The sequence below is a fragment of the Chenopodium quinoa genome, unplaced genomic scaffold (genome assembly GCF_001683475.1).
Source record: "Chenopodium quinoa cultivar QQ74 unplaced genomic scaffold, ASM168347v1, whole genome shotgun sequence".
Taxonomy (NCBI): domain Eukaryota; kingdom Viridiplantae; phylum Streptophyta; class Magnoliopsida; order Caryophyllales; family Amaranthaceae; genus Chenopodium; species Chenopodium quinoa.
In genome coordinates this window covers 910,778-917,298 of record NW_018744620.1, presented here as the reverse complement: position 1 = coordinate 917,298, position 6,521 = coordinate 910,778, and positions in this window count along the sequence as shown.

The window sequence follows — 6,521 nt, the reverse complement described above, 5'->3', positions numbered from 1 at the left end:
ATCATATACTTTTGGCAGAGAGAAACAATCAACAGTAACAACCATTACTTTTGGCAGAGAGACCTATCGGCATGCATTCACTCCCTCTCAAATGTCTCACAAAGCTCAAAACCAAAGTCAAAGAAAACGTAATTTTTTTCTTCAAAGTTCTTCAATTTTGAAATTTTTTTGTTAATTTTTTTTGTTATTTTTGTCAGGATGCGAAACAAGTCAAAGAGTACGTAATTTTTTTCTTCAAAGTTCTTCAATTTTGAAATTTTTTCGTTAATTTTTTTTTGTTTGTCATGACGCGAAACGGATTGAGTAGTCAACCTTCCTCAAAGTCGTTAACTACCTTCAAAGGTGTGTAATTCTAAGTGTTTATGAAATTCGAATAATGAGCAGTTGCAAAGAAATTAGGTTTATATTTTTTCTTTTCTTAGACGGTTTTCTTTTAAGGTTTTTGCTTAATTGCGGTGCGTAATTGGACTTTTGATTGTTGATTCTGATGATATTTGTTCATTTATTGATGATATTTGTTCATTTATTGACATAATACAGAAGTTTATAACAATAAAACAGAAGTTTGTAGCAATAAAACAGAAGTTTGTAAAAAGAAGGAATAAGTTTATAACACTAGAACAGAAGTTTATAACAATAAAACAAAATCAATGAAATCTGGGTAAGTTTAGTTTTGGGATGAAATTGATTCTATTTCTGTGGTTGTAGTGGCTCCTTCCCTACCTCGGCTCTGTTGGTACTGCAGCAGTGCTACTGCTGTATTGGTTGACTTCTGATAGAAATGAGGTTGTTTTGTGTGGATGCCAAGTTATATCCAATGGATAGCAGGAGTGTACTCGGAACAGGAGTGTACTCCTGCTCTAGTCCATTGGATCTAGGGATTTGAGGAAATTTGAGGAAGAGGGGTTGTTATAACTTTAATATTATTGTTACAAACTTTAATATTGTTGTTACAATTACAAACTGTACTGATTTTGTTACAAACTCTAGTAATGTTGAAGCAAAAGACAGACATCTAATACAAAGAATTCCTCCAAAAGCATTCATCAATATGCTAAAAAAGGGTATGTCTGACAATCACAAGGAAGCCATAAGAAATATTGGTTTCGGAGGGTTCTTAGATCTGGATATTGGCTGGACATCCAGGGGACTTTTCTGTGCTGAATTGGTAAAGAGCTTTGACGTTGCTAAAAAATCATTAGTATTTCCTTCCAAGGAGAAGATAAAGTTTAGGCCTAAGGATGTACATCTGGTCTATGGAGTTCCCGCTAGAGGAGCTAATATTGATGTCTCCAAAGCTGCAGATGCAGAAAATCAAGCTTTCTTTCAGGTATTGAGGACTGAATACTACTAATGTTATAAACTTCAGTATTATTGTTATAAACTTTTATTTTATTGTTATAAACTGTAATTTGTTGTTATACACTTTAAGTTTTGTGCTGTGTTATACTGTGTGTATTCAGAAATGGAGAGCCCAATTCGGATTAACGTCTGGAAGTCCTTCAAATGCCAGTTTAGTGAAAAGAATACAAGACCAAACAAGAGAGGCTGAAGTTTCTGATGATTTTTTTATTAAATTTTGTCGTAGCTGCTGTAAATTGCTGTATTAGGTCAACAAACAATCAGTCAGTTTACTTTAAATTTTTACATTGTTGTAAAGATATTTCAAAAATAAACTCTTATGACTGGTCTTCTTTTACTCACCAACAACTGTTAGTCTCATTTAAAGAGTGGAAGGATGGATCAACATTCTTCGCAGGTCCACTTCCCTTTCTCATGGTAAGAATAACTAACTGTTACAAAGTTTCTTTATGATGTACAAAAATTTAATAAACTTTTTTTTTTATGCTTTTATACCAGATTAACTATTTTGATAGAATGAAAAGAGGGAATTTTCCATCCCCAAGACAATTCCTTCTTATATCAGTATGGAACCAGGATTTGGTTAAATCAAGGATAAATATTGAGCAGAAAAAGGGGTATGGAAATGGTGTTGTCATGCGCAGATTGAAGCTGGAACAAGATCAGCCTGCCCAAAAGGCTCGGCCTGCCCAAGAGGCTGGGACTACCCAAGAGGCTGGGACTGCCCACGAGAAAGGGCCTTCCCAAGAGGCTGAAAAGTCTGCCCCTAAGAAGAAGGAGTTCTTTGAAAAATTTGCTTCAAATGTCGATGAGATTTATAAAGTTTGGGCAGCTGCCCAAGAGGCTGAAGGGCCTGCCCCTTCCAAAGAGGTGTTCTTTGAAAAAAGTGCTTCAAACATCACTGAGATTTATAAAGTTTGGGCACAAACACAAGAACCTGGACAATCTTCTCCTGTTGTATCTCCTGGTGAATTGCTGTTATAAATTTCTGAGCTGTTACAAACTCTGATGGAAATGTGGTTGTTTTGTGTGAAAGCCAAGTTATTTACCACCGCTGGATTTTTATCTTGCAGGAAAATCTCCTCATGATTCCCCACCGAGAATGTCTGGTCCTGGATAATCTTCTCCTGTTGTATCTCCTGGACAATCTCCTCCTGAACCTGTTGTATCTCCTCCTGATTCAGGACAATCTCCTCCTAAACCTGGTGAATTGCTGTTATAAATTTCTGAGCTGTTACAAACTCTGTTGGAAATGTGGTTGTTTTGTGTGAAAGCCAAGTTATTTACCACCGCTGGATTTTTATCTTGCAGGACAACCTCCTCATGATTCCCCACCGAGAATGCCTGTTGTATCTGCTGGTGAATTGCTGTTATAAATTTATGAGTTGTTACAAACTCTGTTGGAAATGTGGTTGTTTTGTGTGAAAGCCAAGTTATTTACCACCGCTGGATTTTTATCTTGCAGGACAACCTCCTCATGATTCCCCACCGAGAATGCCTGTTGTATCTGCTGGTGAATTGCTGTTATAAATTTCTGAGTTGTTACAAACTCTGTTGGAAATGTGGTTGTTTTGTGTGAAAGCCAAGTTATTTACCACCGCTGGATTTTTATCTTGCAGGAAAAGAAAAATTAAACTTATCCACCACTGAGATTGTCTCATCCAGTGCTCATGATACCCCTTCTGTTGTATCCTGTGCTCATGATACCCCACTGACCATTGCTTATGATACCCCTTATGAGCAGCATCTACAGGTGGATGAAGGGTATGTTGTTATAAACTTTTGAATTGTCAGAAAATTAACCTTTTGAATTGTTGTTATAAATTTAATAATGTTATAAACTTTAATGTTCTAATGATTTTTTACAGTATGAAACAAAAGAAAGTTAAACGTAAGGGATCGAGAACAGTAAATCAATGTAAGAGACCGAGAAGAGTAGTCCAAAGCCTTCCACTGAACCAAAGATCTCCATTTATGGTTCAGAATGAAAAACCATTATCAGATGTTGAATTAAGGAGAGTTGTTGATTATACTTTGTTGCTTGAAGACAAAACGTAAGTGTTCCAAACTTTACAATTAAACTTTAATTCTAGCCTTATATTTGTGTACAACATACTAATGTTACTTTACGTTGATGAATATGAAGGGAAGAGTTATTTGATGATGGCTTGAACTATATGACCAGATTATAATTTTTATCATTGAAGGAGGGCACTCATATTTTAGACAATATGATTAATACTTGGGCACACATTCTCAATGAAGCAAACAGAAAAAAAAACCCTCATTCAAAGGAAAAGAAAGAGAGATTTTTCTTCAGCACAACTCCCTCGGTAAACATTGTTCCAAACTTATTCTCTTTGTATTATAGTTCAATAAAGTTCTTATTAACTATTAACATGTTGTGATTAACTAAATACATATTGTTATAAAATATGTATATATCATTACAAACTAAAAAAGAACTGTTATAAACTGATAATAGATTGTTATAATGTTTTGGTTGAATTTTCCTGTCCTTAGCAGCAGGCACCATTTCTTTTCCCTTTGCCACTCAGTGAGTTGGTCTTCTGCTTCCTGGCCTTAGCAGCAGGGACCTTTTCTTTTCCCTTTGCCCTTTGCCACTCATTGAGTTGGTCTTCTGCTTCCTGGATTATCAAACAATTACCTTCCTAATGCAAAATCTCTCTTTATCATGTAAGAAACATCATTGGGATTTTCCTTCACTACTCTAACCTTCACAATCTTTATTTTCTTAAAGTTATATGAAAGAATAGGGTAACATTTGACATAAAATTGCTGTTACAAACTGGTGAATTGATGTTACAAACTTTAATATTATTGTTACAAACCTTACTATTGTTGTTATAAACTTGTGAATTGCTGTTATAAACTGGTGAATTGCTGCTATAAATTTCTGAATTGTTGTTACCCTATTCTTTCACATAACTTTAAGAAAATTAGACATCTTCAAAAGTTACAAAAAAACATTCATGAAAGGTTTGCATCGATGACAAGATAAAGAGAGATTTTGCATTAGGAAGGTTAATGTTTGGTTATTCGGTAATTTTGGTTAACAGATGTCAACAGATATGAGATCAGATTAAAATTTGATGAAAGAGACAATTAGCTATTTTATATGGAAATTTAACAAGTCGCATTTATCAACAAAAAGATAGAATCATACCATTTATGGATGCTTCTATCACACAAAGCCATCTCATCTTCATTATTGCGAATCTGCAGTATTCCTACTCATTGAGTTGGTCTTCTGCTTCCTGGCCTTAGCAGCAGGGACCTTTTCTTTGCGCTTTGCCCTTTGCCACTCATTGAGTTGGTCTTCTGCTTCCTGGCCTTAGCAGCATGGACCTTTTCTTTGCCCTTTGCCCTTTGCTTGACTCGATGCAGTCGGAGTAACTATTGGCTGGGAAGGCTGTGTTGATGCCTGAGACAGAGGTAGACCTTGAGACAGTGACTTTGTTGGCTGGGAAGGCTGTGTTGATGCCTGAGACAGAGGTGGACCTTGAGACAGTGACTGTAATTGTGGCTGCTGTGAGGGATAATAGATTGTTATAAGCTTACTAATATTTTTGCACATTATAGGTTTATCTACTCACTGGCAACTTTTCCGCAAAACATAATACATGGGAGTTCAGATACAATAAGGCAAAAGAAAGCATGGAAACAAAAATGGGCATCTACAAGGTGACAAACTTTAGTAAATTTGATCTGGTAAGCTAATCTGATAAAGTACTTGTTATAAATCTTGTTATAAATTTTAATACTTTTTAATCTGAAAAATAAGAAAAAAAAAATGTTGCAGATATTCTTTCCAGTAATAGCTTCTGAGCACTACTACATTTTTTGTTTCAACTTTCTGTCCAAAAGCCTTGAGATTATTGACAACAGATTTTTGGAAGGCGGAGTGCCACGGGAATCCAAATACCACGATTTTCCAGAAAAAAATGGTATGAACCTATGAATTCAAATTTGATATTGTTGTTGTTATATACTGTATTGTTGTTACAAACTTGTGAATTGCTGATATATAAACTGGTGAATTCACAAGTTTATAACAACAATCCAAATACCACGTTTGTTTTATTATTCTAAACTGATATACTAATGCATTAACATGTGAATTGTTGTTATAAATTTCTGAATTGTTGTTACAAATTTAATATTGTTGTTATAAACTTGTGAATTGCTGATAAACTGGTGATAAATAATTGATGTTATAAACTTTAACATTGTTGTTACTAACTTGTTAATTGTTGTTATAAATTTCTGAATTACTGCTACAAACTTTTTAATTGCTGTTATAAACTTTTGAATTGTGTTATAAACTGGTGAATTGCTGTTATAAATTTACAAGTTTGTACCCCTTATAATGGGCATGGAATAGGTCATATAGGCCATTGTTGTTACAAATTGTTGTTACAAATTCAATATTGTTGTGAATTGTTGTTATAAACTGGTGAATTCACAAGTTTATAACAACAATCCAAATACCACGTTTGTTTTATTGTTCTAAACTGATATACTAATGCATTAACCTCTTTTTTGTATAAAGATAAAAGCATTTTCAGAATTCCTGAATGAAAAAAGTCTAGGGAAAAATGGTAACCTTGTTGCTGAGTTCGATATTGTCATAAATGAAATGAAATGGAGAAACAATGACAATTTCATCGACTGTGGAGTATTTTCCATGAATTATATGGAAGAATACCAGGGGCAAGGTGAAAATTGGGACATCCAAATTAACATAAATGATGTGAGTTGTTATAAACTATTGTTCATTTGTTATAAATTATGATATTGATGTTATAAACATATGTATTATTGTTATAAACTAATGTTCTTACTGTTCAGGCTGAAATCTTGAAGAAGCTCAGAATTGAATTCTGTGGAAGAATTATAACTTCAACGTTAAACCAAAAACGAAAGCAAGTGATTTCAAAATCAAAGGATTGGGCAAAGAACAATTAAGAACATTTTGTTAAGTGTACGTATTGTTACAAACTCATGTAATATTGTTGGATATTGTTATTATTATGTGCTTCTGTTATATCATTTAGCAGAGGAAACAGCAATTCAGAAATTTAGAAATTTATAATACAACAATTCACCAGTTTATAACAGCAATTCACAAATTTATA